Here is a 16,166-nt window from a genome sequence, read left to right on the forward strand (position 1 = left end):
TAATATTACTTATTTTTTTGCCAAACCGTGCGAATTATGTTTGTTCATTGTACACGATTTTTATTTTGATAGTAATTATAAAGAAACTCCAGGCGCATTTCCTCCGTTGGCGTAAGCGTTGCCGTGATATTCCGTATAAAGTACGAGTGCTAAACAACGTGACCACAAGCCGTATGCTCAAGGTGCGGGTGAAAGCTTGCGAGGCTGAGCCGAGCATGGTGGCTTGGTCTCGCGCACGCATGGGAGGAAGGCGGGAAGGAAGTGCGCGCAAGGAAGCAAGGGGCGGAGGGGTTCGACTCCGACGGCGGCTGCGTATGGCGCGGCTGAGCGCTACCACGCGGGCCCTACCTTGAAAGCGATCTGCGATGAGTAGGGAGTCGCCGCGCGGAGGGCTGATAGCTTCGTGTTCACGGCTTTCTCGCCCTCATTTCGCGTTGAAGTGAGAGGCAGCACGAAGGACAATTCGCTCGATGCTGCTGCCGCTCCTCCTCACGCCGGTGTTTACAGCGAGTGCCAGCGCTCATGGGGTGACAACTGTTCATGTTTGCTTGTGCGCGCGTGACACCATGGTTGTTAATATATTTAGTGAGGGACTGTTCACGAATTATACGGCTTAAAAGAATACAATCCTTACTTCGTAGCCTCATCTGCAGCAGCTTATTTTATCCTCACTGCAGGCCGAAGACCTCTACCTGCGATCTCCAATTACCCCTGTCCTGTGCCAACCGGTTCCCACTAGCGCCTGCGAATTTTCTAGTTTCATCGCCTCACCTAGTGTTCGGCCATCCTCGACTGCGCTTCCCTTCTTTTGGCACCTATTCTGCAACCCTAATGGTCCACCGGTTATCTAACCTAGGCATTACATGACCTGCCCAGCTACGCTTTTTTCTCTTAATGTCAATTAGAATATCGGCTTTCCCCGTTTGCTCTCTGATCCACATCGCTCTCTTCCTGTCTCTTAACGTTAGGCCAATCATTCTTCCTTCCATCGCTATATGTGCGGTCCTTAACTTGTTTTCGAGCTTCTTGTCACTCTCCAAGTTTCTGTCCCATATGTTAGCAACGGTAGAATGCACTGATTATACACCTTTATTTTCAATATAATGGTACGCTTCCAGTCAGGATCTGACAATGTACGCCGTATGAGGTAGCTCCAACCCATTTTTATTCTTGTGTAAGTTTCCTTCTCATGACCAGGGTTCCCTGTGAGTAATTGTGCTAGGTAAACGTACTCCTTCACAGACTCTAGAGGCTGACTGGCGATCCTGAACTCTTGTTCCCTTGCCTGGCTATTGATCATTACCTTTATCTTCTGCATTTTAATCTTCAACCCCACTCTTATACTCTCTCGGTTAAAGTCCTCAATCATTGGCTCTAACTCGTCCCAGGTGTTGCTGAACAGGACAATGTCATCTGCAAATCGAGGCTTGCTGAGATATTCGCCGTTGATCGTTACTCCCAAGCCTTCCCAGTTTAACAGCTTGAATACTTCTTCCAAGCACACAATAAATAGCATTGGAGAGATTGTCCCCTTGTCTGAACCCTTTCTTTGGAGGCATCTTTCTACTTTTCTTGTAGAGAAATAAGGTAACTGAGGAATCTCTCTAGATATTTTCCAAGATAGTTATGTAAGCCTCTTGTGCTCCTTGCTTACGTAATGCCTCTATGACTGCTGGCATCTCTACTAAATCAAATGAATCAAATGCCTTTTCGTAATCTATGACAGCCATATAGCGCGGCCGATTGTACTCTGCGGATTTCTCGATTACTTGATTGATGACATGGATGTGATCCATCGTAGAGTATCCGTTCCTGAAGTCAGCCGCTTCTTTTGGTTGTCTAAAGCCTAGTGTTGTCCTTGTTCTATTGTAAACGATCTTGGTGAATATTTATATAATACTGGAAGTAAGCTAATGGACGTGTTATTGCTTGTTAATTTAGTTAGTAAGCGAATATTTACGAATTATAGGTCTTACAAGACTACTATAGCTTAAAAGACTTCGCATAGCTGTCTACTAATTTGCTATTGCCATCGAAGCTTCGCCTGTCGGGCGAAACATCGACTTTCTTTAAGTTCACTTTTGGCGGCTTTTATTGCTATATTTTACAACCTCTCATTCTAGCTCATCCCCCAGTAGCGTTCATTTTAAAGCACAACGACAGGAATTTCAAGCGCGTGATTGCCGCGATCGAAGCTTGACAGCTTACACCTTCTTTTCTCAATTGAGCGGCTGAGAAGCGGTACGGATACGACCAAGCCTGGCAAAGTTGACACTCCGTGAAAACGGAGGCGACCAGCTCGGGCACCCGTACAAAAGATGCAGGCTGTCAGGGGTCGCGTTGCAGACCAACATAACCTGCCACGCTCAAAGCCCCGACTAGCGCCACGGAGCAGTATACCTTAATCAAGGGCCCGCTGTACTCAAGGACATTGTCAACTTGCCACCGCCGGTCGTCTATGCTCACATACCGGGCACGATTCTCACCGCAAAACCGGAGAATACCGTCTGCTAAGACATAGTGTCCCAGTATACCGAAACTGGCTGCCGCGGTTTTTGTCTCTGGCCAGCAGGCCTCTCTATGCACGTGCGCAGACGAGCGTCGCGTAGGCAAGCGTTGCCGAGAAGCCGTCGTTCAGTGAAAGGAACGAGGAAGGGAAGCACGAAGGAAGGCTTCGGGGCTGCCTTACGGTAAGGGTGCGCCAAGGGTGTCACAGCAAGGAAGGTTTCCGAACTGATGTAAGGCGGCCTTACTGCAATGAAAGCTTCCTTACAGGTAAGGAAATTTTCATAATTTGTGCTCGAGGCTGGCGAAGCTAGCTAAATTTATGGGGGACAAAAGGCCCAAAACGTCTTCTAGTGTAAGTGTGCTTGATGTACCGTATTCTAAACAGTGGGGTTACAGCAACAACAACACGCAGGAAGAAGGCAGGAGATAAAGGCTGCCGATAAACCAAAGTCCAAACGAAAGGGAAGACACTTAAAAACCCAATATTTTATTTGGTAGGTGTGAAGAATTCGCGACGATACCGACAGAGACTTTTGCCATGCACTCCACTAAGCTGATGTGGATCAATCAGCGTGAATCCTTTGACCTACGGTGTCCCTCGTAAGTCCTAACCCGCTGTGCAGTTTGTGCAGGTTAAACTAATGTATTTAGCCTTTTAAAGATATGGCGGAGCTGTATTAAGCGTGGGTAAGGTACATTGTAAAAGGAAGATGCATGTACGCATGTTTAGTTGAGGCTGAGATTAGTTGTCAGGAGACGACAGCGCAGGCGCTGAAGGCTGCGCACAACGACAGTGTATTCACATATACCGAAGGAAGTCGCCTTGACTGAGTGCGCAGATTCTCCCCATACACGGATTGCATTAAAGTGGGCGACACGCAGGGCTAGACCTCTTACTGCCGGTGCTTCGGTATGGGGAGACACTATTTTATAAAATAGTTAAAAGATTTACTCATTCGTGTGAAGAACACCTAGCTAATCTTTACGGGAGGACTACATATGTGCGGCATCACATCTCCCATTTTTGCCTCACTGCGAAGCCATGGGCGAATTCGAAAATAAAGCCCTCACTCGCAGCGAAACTCTTCTCCTGGGCCTGACACATACCGGCGGCCTGGATTTGGATCTGCGCATCACGATGCTTCATCCCGAGAGTGAATTTTTTACAGAAATAAAAACCAAATGAGTGCCCCACATACCGACCTAACTTAATGTAAGTTGAGATCACTGGACGTCCTCGTTTGTGCTGTCATGCGGCCTGTCTAGGCTTAGACAGCCTCTGATGTGGACATTAGAAAAGAATTCCCTGCACGTCAATGTCGTAGTCGCGTACTGATTAGAATATTACGCCAATGAACGCCGCGAAAACAGGGTTCCAAATATCAAACTAAACGCCTGTTCGAGCTTCTTCGCATTGTCGCCGATCTCCGCATCAATCCGTTAACGTCGATTATTTATTCTGCTCGCCAGTGAGCAAACGGTGTCACATTGGTTGATGGACACTTTGCAAAAGCCCCAAGTGAATGTGAACCTCGCTGCAAGAGAAACGCTTCTTCCTGGATGGTCAAGAAAAATCCCAAGTGCGGCCCTGTGACTTTGTCTACAGCGCGAGGCTGTAGTAGTGGCCCTTTGGTGCTCTCGCGTATCCCTGCGCAATGGGTTGCCAGCTGCAGCACGTTAATCTCTTCGTACATTGGTCCAAGACCGCTCAGAAGTATGTGCCCTTATGCGGCTGGAAGCTGCGCATTTTCAATGTACGCGTTCGCCTAAAAATGTGAAGATTTTGCGCGTGGATGCTGTGGCTATAGATTACCTTGAAAAAGGTTTCGCAAGTTTGAATAACGACGTTCTTAGCTCTGCCATGATATGAAGGGCATGTGCAATAATTCTATTGACAATTTTGTGGCCCCCAAGCATAGAGCCAGAACCTTGGGTGAATATGGAGACAATATATTCATTGAAAACGGAAAGCGAAGCGTCTGATGAAAGAAAGGGCCACCATCCCTGAACTTCAATGACGTTTTTCCCGCGCTTTCAGTGTTACTATTTGGCAACACCGTTACTAACTATATCGCAGATGATCTTATGAGATTTTAGAGAACGCAAAGAAACCTTAAATTAAATATTGCGTCATGATATGTCGATTATTTGTCCCCGAGCATTACCATAGCTTTATAATAATCACCTATTCAAAGTGTTTTCTCACCATATACATATGTCCAAGAAAAGAAAAGTTTGGTCATTACTTTTCAATATTCACATTATATTTCATCAGGACGTACTACATAGTTAAGGTTGAATTTGAAGTCGTTGCGTAGACCTGGCCGGTAGTTTCTCGTGAAGAATTTCGGAATTCCAGAGACCGACAATGGCCCCTGTCCTTCAGTAGCGCACATCAAAATACAATTAGACCTGGATATCGGTAAAATCGCTAGTTTGCTTCGTTATAACAAAATTTCGTTGCATTGAAACTAGACTTTTATGCAATTAAGTACAGTCGCTGATGGTCTTTTTTTTCGCGCAACGGGCAGAAAAATTTTCAAAAACATTGGGCAATCAGGAAAAGCAAATTTCAAGTAAAAAAAGTTCAATATTCTTAATTTGAGAGCGGGTGACGAAATATACGGTTTCATGCCACGTCGTCTATGCAAAGCAAAGCGAGCCGCAATTTCGCATCCACTCTGTCCACGCGGCTGATAGTGTCGTCCACAGTGGGTAGACGGTATCACGAAACGCAGCGGGAGCAGCGAGCGAATGCTTCGTCTCGTCTGCCTCTGGCTGCAACGCGTCTCCCGAGATTCGAGATTACGCAATCTTTACTGCTAAACGCGCGGCAAGACAGCACACACGATACCACGCCATCACGGCAAGCCCAACTTTTGCACACGCGGCAGATTACCTCTCAAACATGGCACGCTGGTTGCGCATGCGCTCAGCTGCAGTGACAGCCATGCACAGCTACGGTCGCGCTCGAAAAGGAGACCGATGTATACACTAACAGGATTCTGACAGGCATCATCTCAGCTTTCTATTTTATTGCTCTTGATGATCATATTGGCAGGGCAGTACTTTCCAATATACCAGCATTAAAGACTTTTATGAATACCCATTCTACTGCCTAGTTGTCACCCTTGTCTCGTGGTTGAGAAAATCACAACAATCTAAAGACTGGTACTGCGTGGCATACTGACTGCGCGAACTAAATGAAGCTAAGAATTAAAATAACAACACAACGGAGAACTTTAGGCAAAAGGCACTCGCTGTGTGACGATGGAACTGATCATGCTAGTCATGATAATTCTTTTTTTTTATTTCTACATGGGAGGAATTATCTTTTTAGGCTTATTTAGGTAACTTTTGATTACTTACCTAGAATACAAAGGCTCAACGCAAAAGTTGTGGATTCTTTCGTGAAATTACCGATAGGAGCATTTGAAACAACGTAGGTCCTTTGTGGTCATTTTTTTTCGGACAAGAAGAAACCCCGCAAAACTAAAGAAGGTTCCAAGACACAACGCATGCGCGAGCCGGGGATGGCAGCGCTCTCAATCATAAGCCTGCTCTAATAATTGCATAGCTTATCGCAGACATGGGTAATGAACGCAACTTCTGCGATGCAAGACGCACGATGCCATCCGATGCAAGATTTTTTTAAATTAAATGAAGCATTTTAATGATGGGCATTTTTTTTTCTTATGTATGACAAGTAGCTGGAATATAATAATCACATTACAGGGTAGCTTTGCCTGTCCGTATATTTATTACTTAGCAGGGGCGGCGTCCCACTGAAGTTCTCAGGTATGCATTACTACTGCGGCCATGAAATTATGAATCGCAATTTTATTTATCCGGCCATCTCGTGTTTCTGTCCACTCGTGGCCAACTTGCGTATTATCGAGAGCTTCGCTGGGCTCGGGCCGCGCGGAAGTTTGAAGAGAAGGACACGCAAGTTTCAGGACTAAATATGTGTGCAGGTACCAATATCGGAAGAGCTGCAACGCGTCTCCTATGTGCGGTGGTGGACAGAGTGTCCTGCTTTTCACGCGAAATTCCTTGATTCCCAGTCCAACTCCGTGCATTTCCTCGGCGACCGGCGTTGTGGTTTCGGCACGAAATTTTAAACAAAATTTAGCTTTGACCTTCATTTTGTTTTCTAAAAATCAACATATTATACGAGATTAGCGACAATAGTGTTTTCAAACAATAATTTACCTGTTTAAACTGATATGCTGTTTTGCTTTCGTGTTCCCTTAAGACACCGCACAATATGGATAATCTGCGTTGGTCTTGTAACTTTACGTACAGCATCAGCTTCCATTACATACCATAATAAAACATATTTCATAAAGTTAAAATAAGCAGCTGCAAATTTATACCTCTATACACATGAGTGGAAATAGGTTGGCACTGATTCTTGGTTGCTACAGCATTTAATCTCCACAAAACAGCGCTGCACTTTCTCCTTGATTACCCTTCATGATTTAGAGCACGGTGTGAAGTATCAATAAGCTAGCTTTATCATTTATCCCAACTGCTGCAAACAGCTGCAACGAGCTGTATAAACTCAAGCAAATGATTTTGATGGGCTTTTGCGCTAGACATACTAGCAACAAAAAGTAGCACAAAAAATGCGTTCACGTGAATGAGTACGAAGGAAAAGTGCGAACTCGTACCGTTTCATTCACCGGCAAGGGCCATTAAATAAGTAGGAAATACAAGACACAGTTTGTGAACATTAAGTTTACAATGCCTCATAAATGACAGCCGACATGGAGTATACAAACAAGTATGATCTAAAGAAAAATGTGCGACATTTACGGTTCACAGCTCATGACTAAAATAATCGCAAATTGAAAAGGAACACAAATTATGGTTTGACATAAAAGTAACCTCACAAAGAATATATTTCCACTCATTGGGTTTGTTCTGAATAAAGGAGTAAAAACGAAAGCTTAGTGGCAACATGTAGTCTTCTGTGTCAGGGTATGAGGTCGAGGCTCACGCCCCTGCGAGCCTACAGCGCCAGAGCACACTCGATGTGTTCGCTAACGCGCTCAGCGACCCTAGGCTATACATATACCGCATTGACAAAAACCTGGGGAAGCAGACAAAGAAAAAAAATTGCAGATCGCAACACACAGGTTTAAACTTTAGTGGCTTAAATGTTCACTACTGACCATAGCGAGGGAGCCCCTGACTATAGCCAACTATACCTATTTTGAAGGGTACTAACAGCCGATGCAGAACTCGTGTAACAGCAAAATTCGCCTTCCGATTTCATGGCGCCGCAAAGCGGCGTCGGGCTCGTCATTGTGGGTTCGAATCGCGTTGTAGGATATCTTTTTTAAGGTTGAAACATTATTCGTTTCTGTAGTTTGATTTCGGCCGCCCCTGATCATTTGTCCTACGCTTCACCAGCACGCCTTACACGGAAGGCTCCTTCCAAGTGGTGCGAAGCGACCCGTTACGTATACCCCAGGTGGAGGGCAGTGGGGGCCTTAGGTTGATGCCACTTTAGCTACCGCAGACCATTGAATAATGATACGTTGTTACGTTCTTACTGTGTTCGCCAGCGAGACGCCCCCTACCAGTGACTAGCAAAACTGTCCAAATCCAACTCGCGATGCGTAGTGAGCGCCTAAACGTTATTCGTGCAACGGCGGTACGAGAAAGTGTTGTTTATTTGTTTATATTATTATTTTTGTTTCTTTAGACATGAAATTAAAGGTGCTGTTGACAAAGCATTTGACGGTTTCTTTTATCCCATGCAGCGCTTAACCTCACGCAATGTTTACAAGGCGACGCTGAGGTCGCAACTATATTCCGGTGCCATGTATATGTTCATGCACTACACATTGTTCTTAATTAAGTTACGCCAAAATCCAATTGCCAAATCGGGGGTGGATACTACGCAGCACCGTCAGGAGGGCGACGGAGGTGTACGGTCATGTATGCTGAGAGAATAATGGTGGTGAGAGATGGATGTACAGAGGTGTACGACGGGCATTTGAACGCATTTAAAGGTTGTCCTCTGCTCGTATGCCCCGTCCGCAGTGACGCAGTGGCTATGACGTCCCACTGATGAGCTCGAGGTTGCGAGTGCAAACACGGCCGCATTTCGATGGGAACAAAATGCCGACACGCTCGTGTCGGTGCACGTAAAAGAAGGCCACGTGGTTAATCTCTCTGAAAAAATGCGCGATAGCCGTTTACTGACATACGCACAACTCACGAAGGGGCAGGCGCTTTATAAGTTCATCAACGTCGGACGTTCATCCATTGATGAAAGTGCGGCGACAGGCAAGTGCGGACATGAAATATGAACAGCACGAGGTCGTTGTCATGCTTATAGCGCCACAGTAGAAGGCACGGGGTAAGAGAAACACTGGCTCGAGCGCGAAGTTTCACTTGTGTGGTCAATATTAGAATTGGCAACAGGGCCCTTCAGAAAATTTCCACCGACCACATGTCACGAATTACGCCACATCCGAATAAGTAGAAGGTGAATCTTCTCCCTCCATTTATTTTGCACTTTTCGGCTCACATGTTTTTTTCTGTGGAAGTTATCGCGCTTACCAACTAAACATTTGTGGTATCTATTGCCTCTCTCACCGGACAATGTTTCTTCAGAAGACGAATCAATGACACAGAGCGGACGAAAAGCTGCCAACTTTGCTTAAGGCTGCTTACAATACAGCTCCTACTGTCTAGTAGCAGATCTGATGTCACTACACATCATCACCGACTTTATTGTCTATAATTAGTACATGAAACTTTAAGGTTTATGAAAACAAATAACGCAAATTATAAGTAAATTCCCTGTCCCACCATCACTTTGCCACGCGACCCGAACCTGCCTCATTAAGCTGCGATGCACGTTACATAAAACACACGCATTCAATTCTTCAAGTACAGGGCTGTTTTCTTCACGACATCGTCGGTGGCAGCCCCTCGAAAGCACAGTGACGAGGCGTTGACGATGCCCAGGCAGTTTAACTTCCAGTCTAATTCTGCCTGTTGCCATCGATCACCAGTTGGCACCGGGCTCGGCACTGCCCAACCTGGCCGTGTGGCCGTGCCTCCCTGTCCACCAGTTGCGCCAATCAGCGACGTAGCGGATGCTCCAGCCTGTCGCGACGAGCAGCAACACCAAAAAGGACCAGTGCCACGCACGACGAACGCACTTGTACGCATGCGTGGCAGTGGTAGCCCGGGATACAAGGCAGAGCATCCTACAGCAGCTGTGGTCTGCTGGCAGGCTGAGGCGCTGGCGATCGCTGGGCGCAGGTCGATTTCGGGCGCATCCTCCCTAGATATGGTTGTGGAAGGCAACTGCGAGCAGTGGCAATGACGTTCAAGGGGCATCTGTGAAGACAAATGAAACACAAAGGTGGAACGACTGTAATACTAGAATTTAAAAGAGTTGAATAGTCACGCAGAATATCGTTCATGCTGCATAAATCAACAGCTAAGACGCGGATAATTTCGGTCACTTGTTGATACGACAAGATTCCAATACCGAAACACTGTAAGCAGAACAATATGGAGAACAATGGTTATGAAAAAATATGTTATTTCAGACGCGTTAGCGTATGCATCCGTACTGCAAGCATGAGCGAGCATAAAATAGTACTTCAAGCACGCGCTATATATATATATATATATATATATATATATATATATATATATATATATATATACATATATGCACTTTTATGCGACGTCAATTACTTGAATACAATGTATGAAGCCAGAGGTGATGACAGTAGCACCCCGAAATTTTAGCCCTTTGTAAGAAAACGAGAAGCAGTTGACACTCCACAAAAGATGGGCAGGGCGTACGCCAAGGTCAGCGTCTACTGCCAAAGTCTAACAGGTTTACATTCCTATGCTGACTATTTGTACCTTGAAGGTAATAATGCTGTGGCTTTCAAGATTGATCGCATGGCGACGAGATCAAGGCACCCGAAACATCGACTGCTGAATATTTGATCGCTCATACTTGACCAAAAGAGCGCTTAAAATAAATCAGAGGACACAAATAAGTCTCAGGCACGCAAGAAAATGCAAAAATAGAAAATTATGGATAACAGCAGAAATAATTCGTCAAATTAAATTAAAAGACAAGTTATTTACGCAGTTCATTAAATCTCGAGTCCCTGCAAAATTAGACGCATATAAATATACTGTAATCAGTTAAACCGAAAACTGAAGAGGGCGAAATTGGAACACTTTAGCAATCTTTTCTACCCCGCTTCGAGAAACAGTGCCCGAGACTAATGGGACCAACTAAATCGCTTGCTTAACTTCCGGTCACGCCATCCTATTGCTTCCTTTGAAAAAGAAGGCGAAGTTCTGTGCGGAAAGGAACTTTCCAACCAGTTTAATAGGTTTTTCATCAATGTTACAAAATCCCGGTGTGTCGCACCAGGTGCCCCTGTCGGTTATGCCTGTGCGGCACCAAGCTTTTACGAAACATTGTTTATGTTTCCAACTACTGAATCAGAAATAATATTACTGTTTTCCAATTTCCGGACGAGTAAATCTAAGGACAAATATGATTTTCAAAGCTAACCATTTAAATTTGTAATAGACTTATTAGCCCCGACACCAGTATACATTTATACCCTTGGTTTAAGTACCGACGTCTTCGCAAAACAAATGCAAATTGCAAAGGTTGTGTCCATACGTAAAAGTGGTTCAGTTTCTGACTTTTCCAATTACAGACCAATACCGATTCTCCCAGTACTGTCTAAAGCATTAGAAAAAATTATTAATTGCCGGTTGACTAACTTTTTAAGTAAGCTTACTGTTCTTTCTGACTACCAGTTTGGATTTAGAAAACAGAGATCGACTGAGATGGCAGTGACTAAACAAAAATAAATTATAATTTCCGCCTTTGAAGAAAAGCTTCATGTTCACGGGATATACATAGACTTATCCAAAGCATTTGATGTAATTGACCACTTTCTATTATCTCAGAAACTCAGTCACTATGGCATTACGGGCATCAGTCTTGCTTTAATACAGTCTTACCTAAAGTACCCTAAATAAATGGCGTGTTTAAAAGAAACCTCATTATATGTTGAGCCAATGTTATCTGCTGTACCACAGGGAAGCATTTTAGGGCCTTTGTTTCTTGTAGTGTATATAAATGACATTTTTCACACCCCCTTTCCGGTTCATCTCGTAGGTTACGCTAATGATATTACAATGCTTGCCACAGGAAACACACTAGCTGAGTTATCCCTCCGTGGCAACCAATTTTTGGAACATTTGCGTCAATGGTGTAATAAAAATTGTCTTAAAGTTAATATGAACAAAACAAAGGCTGTGATATACAAGACAAAAAATGTAGTAAGTGGTGATATCGAACTATTATTAGGTAATGACAAGATTGATATTGTACCCAGTATAAAATCTCTTGGTGTTGTATTCTCTGAGACACTCAATTGGGACCTACAAATTGAAAATATTCGTGCTAAAAGGAGCAGGTTAAATTGCGTGTTATGCAAACATAGGTTAACGCCTCCCTCACAGGGTAAACTCATCATTTATAATTCATTTATAGCGTCAGCGATTGCTTATTGTCACACAGTTGCGGGTACGACGACACAGCGCAATTAACAGCGCCTTCTTATTGCGCAACAACGTGTGATGAGACTGATAGCTAATTTACCGTGGAATGCTGACCCCAGAGAATACTTCAGGCAGTTCAGTATTTTAAGAATAACTACCTTGTATATGTTCAAACTGCTTTGCCTTTACAAAACTGATATAGCAACGAACAATAACCTTATGCTAACAATGTTTCAGCTAGTACTTCATGAACCTACATATGATGTACGCCACTCTATATCACGGACTCTACCGTTAAGTCGCAGCAAATACCGCAAACAATCTTTATCGTACAATCTGCCTATGTACCTAACTGTTCTCGAAGATAATCGTTTTTCTCTTAGGTTGTTTTCAACTCAAACCTTCATGGAATTGACAAATCTGCCTAGGTACCTAAATGTTCTCGAAGATAATCCTTTTTCTCTTAGGTTGCTTTCTACACAAACCTTCATGGAATTGATAGATCTTTTCGAGCCTTAGGGCTCCACTGTGCAACTGTTGGGGGACTTGAATAAATTCTATTTGTTTATATTTCTGTCTACGTTGGCGTTAGAATTGTGTAATGGGAATTGGGGAAGAAATTGTATAATTGCGTTAATTGTGTAAAATCAAGACAATGTAATAGATTATGGGTATCGTGATTTTGAATTCTGTTTCTGTGTATACTTTGCAAACTGTCGCATTGCCTTTGTTTCCCACCACACTGCTACTCTGTGGGGCGTATAGGGGACCTCAAGCTGCATTCGGCAGCTTTTTCGCTTCCATCCTCTCTCATTTCTGTACTTTGCTTTGAGAGAAATAAATCTATCTATCAATAAGCACTTCTGATGAGTTGTGAATGCGAAAGCATTAATGTTCACTGGAACGCCGCCGAGTGGTCCTTCGAGACGCGCTCGGGGCAAGCGAGCGCGTTGAGACTTGGCCAACGCCTCCTAGATAGCACAAGACCGGTTCACTTCGATCTCTGACGTCATGCTGCCTTACCCGACTACCATAGAATCTAATGGGGATGCATCCGAGTCAGTCTCGGTGATTTTGACGTCACTGCTTTCGTCACGCAGGCGTGGAAATAGAAATTTGGGTCCAATTCGCATGCTGGCATAAAGCAGAGTGTACAGCTCTGCATTGCAAGAGTCGCCGATTGAACTCAGTGGGTAAGAAGGTCTGCTTCTGAGCGTAGGGTCGCAGGTTTGAAACTCACTACCGACAACCCTTGTTCTTTCAAATTTATTCAGATATTCACCGCGAGAGCTGTATAGCTCTCTCTTGCAATGAGTCTCTCGTGTCCGTAGGCAAATCTCGGGAGGCGTGCACCGCTGGGTTCCTTAAGCACCACCAGCAGATGGCGATCGCCTCCGTGCATCCGCGTAGTCTTTGCGCAGCGTATTAAAATGTCCAGAGAAGAAAGGAGGCGGCCATATGTGGCTCTTTCAGACATTACCGGAGCGTAGGACAATGTACACCGCTACCTATTGTGGGATATTATGGAAGTGGAAGGCATAGGCAACGACTGTATGCAGTCGTCCAGTGAGATGTTTATCTTGAAAATACAGTTTGCGTTGAAAGGAAACGAATGAGGAGCGAGGAGCAAACTGGTATCAACAAGGCACTCAGACAGGGATGCTTTCCAGCCCCGCTACTGTTTATGATGTACATGGTAAGGATGGAAAGGGCGCAAGAGGGAAGCAATATCGGGTTTAATCTCTCATACAAACAGACGGGTACCATAGTAGAGCAGCAGCCTCCAGTATTGTATTATACGGTAGCAATTGTGTTTCTAGCCAACAAGCAAAGTGATATGCAACGTCTGTGGACACGAAGGCGAGAATTTAAGCCTCAAATCTAGCGGCAAAAAATCAGGTGTTATGGTGTGCAATGCAAACAGTGAACAGACAGTGCAAATACAGGGCCAGGAAATACCTCGCGTACAAGAATATAAATATCTTGGTATATGTATAAACGAATGCAACAGATATATGGAAACAGAGGAAAAAACAATAACAGTAAAGGGGAAGAGAAATGCAGCCATAATAGAAGCGCAGAGCGCTATGGGGATACAGTAGGTACGAGGTGCTCTGGGGTATGTGGAAAGGTGTAATGGTTCCACGACTTACTTTTGGAAATGCGGTTGTTTGCTTGAAATCACGGATACAGTAAGGACTCAATGGCAACCAAAGGTCAGTGGGACGCCTCGCATTGGGCGCTCACGGGAAGACTAGAAATGAAGCTGTGCGGGGTGATACGGGCTGGGCAAGCTTTGAAGTGAGGGAACCACGCAGTAAAATTGAGTATGAAGAATGATTGAGGAATATGGAAGAAAGTAAATGGGCTGGGAGAGTGCTGTGGTATTTGTACAGAAAAAACATCGATTCACAGTGAAGGAAAAGAACTAGGAAGCTTACCAGCAAGTATGCGGCCTGTAGAGTGAGCAAGACGGCAACAAAGAGCGGCAAGCGGAAAGCCAGAGAGGCTGATATAATCTCATGGGTAGCAACAATGGAAATGGAATCTGCTATGTGTGACTACTTAAGAGGACAAAACTAAGTCAGGAAAGAAACAATTGATGGTAACTCAAAAGGAAGCTGTTTACTTTTCGAGCGAGATCAGGATGCCTTAAAACACGCACTTATCAGGCGAGATACAAGGAAGAAGCATGTGCTTGGATAAACGATGAACCATGTTTTATTAGAATGTGAAGATACCTGCACAGTGGTCGATTTAGGTAACTCTGGCCTCCTTGAAGCCTTTGGGTTCAGCTAGAGCAAGGGGAAAGGGAACATGTGCACAACAGAGATTTAACAGGTGATTGTAAGATTGGTGGAAGAAGGGAAACGAGAAACAACGCTGGCCTACAAAAAGAAGGTTCACAATAGCGAGTTAGAAAGTTTGGTGGTGGGAAGCCTTCGAGTGTGGGCCTTTTTTCTTTCTTTTTTTTTTTTTTTGAGGACAAGAAGGAAATTAGGCATTATGCTAAGAAGAGCTTGGTGGTGCAACCCACCGCCCCGTTCCAAAGGGGATGCTCAAAACATCCATCTGCGGCAGCGGATCCCGTGCGAGGGTAAGTAGGAAACAGAACCTGAAATGCTCTCTTTCGCGCATAGCTTTCTCCGCGAACGTTTCCAGGAAAAGTTTACGGTTGTATGAGCTGCAGTTGCTGGGAAGCGGCATACGAAGCGGGCAGTGACGTAACTACACTTTCGTACGTAAAGGAAGAACCCGCCTATCAACTAATTTGTGTTCTGACATTAGTATGGGAAGGCCCGGTACAGTGGAGAGTCCTGAAAAGGACCATACTTAACAGCTGCGGCGAAAGTGTGGTGAAGTACATTTCTGTTCTCTCTAGCCCACTTTTTGTAGGGCGCAAGAAGTAGCCACGCAAGCCAGGTCGCGGGCCATTGAAACGACTTCGGCTAATAATTAGGTAAACTGCATGTGAATAATTTCAACCTGCGTCACAATAGGTAGCCCAACCGGGTAGTATCCTAACGGGTTGCGATAACCGAGATGAAGTTAGGACGCAGGCGAGAGCTTTCGCAGACGAGGAACGCGCGGATAACACAGGCTTCCGAAAGCAAGAGCGACAGTGACGTGAAATGGCGGCGATGCCCCGTCCCCTCACGCGACACCTGGTGCACCAACCAGTGGGAATTCGGGTGCCGTTTCGTTAGTACAGATGCCGGTTTTTTTCGCACAATGTGCATTTTCATGCTTTCGTATCAGAAGACCATGAGAAAGAAAGAAAGGTACATACATACATACATACATACATACATACATACATACATACATACATACATACATACATACATACATACATACATACATACATACATACATACACACACACACACACACACACACACACACACACATACATACATACATACATACATACATACATACATACATACATACATACATACATACATACATACATACATACATACATACATACATACATACATACATACATACATACATACATAAAGGGTGGCCCAGCTAACTTGGACCAAGATTTTAAATATACCCAAGAGCTCTAG

Source organism: Dermacentor variabilis, chromosome 1 (genome assembly GCF_050947875.1).
Source record: "Dermacentor variabilis isolate Ectoservices chromosome 1, ASM5094787v1, whole genome shotgun sequence".
In the NCBI taxonomy this organism is placed as follows: Eukaryota; Metazoa; Arthropoda; class Arachnida; order Ixodida; family Ixodidae; genus Dermacentor; species Dermacentor variabilis.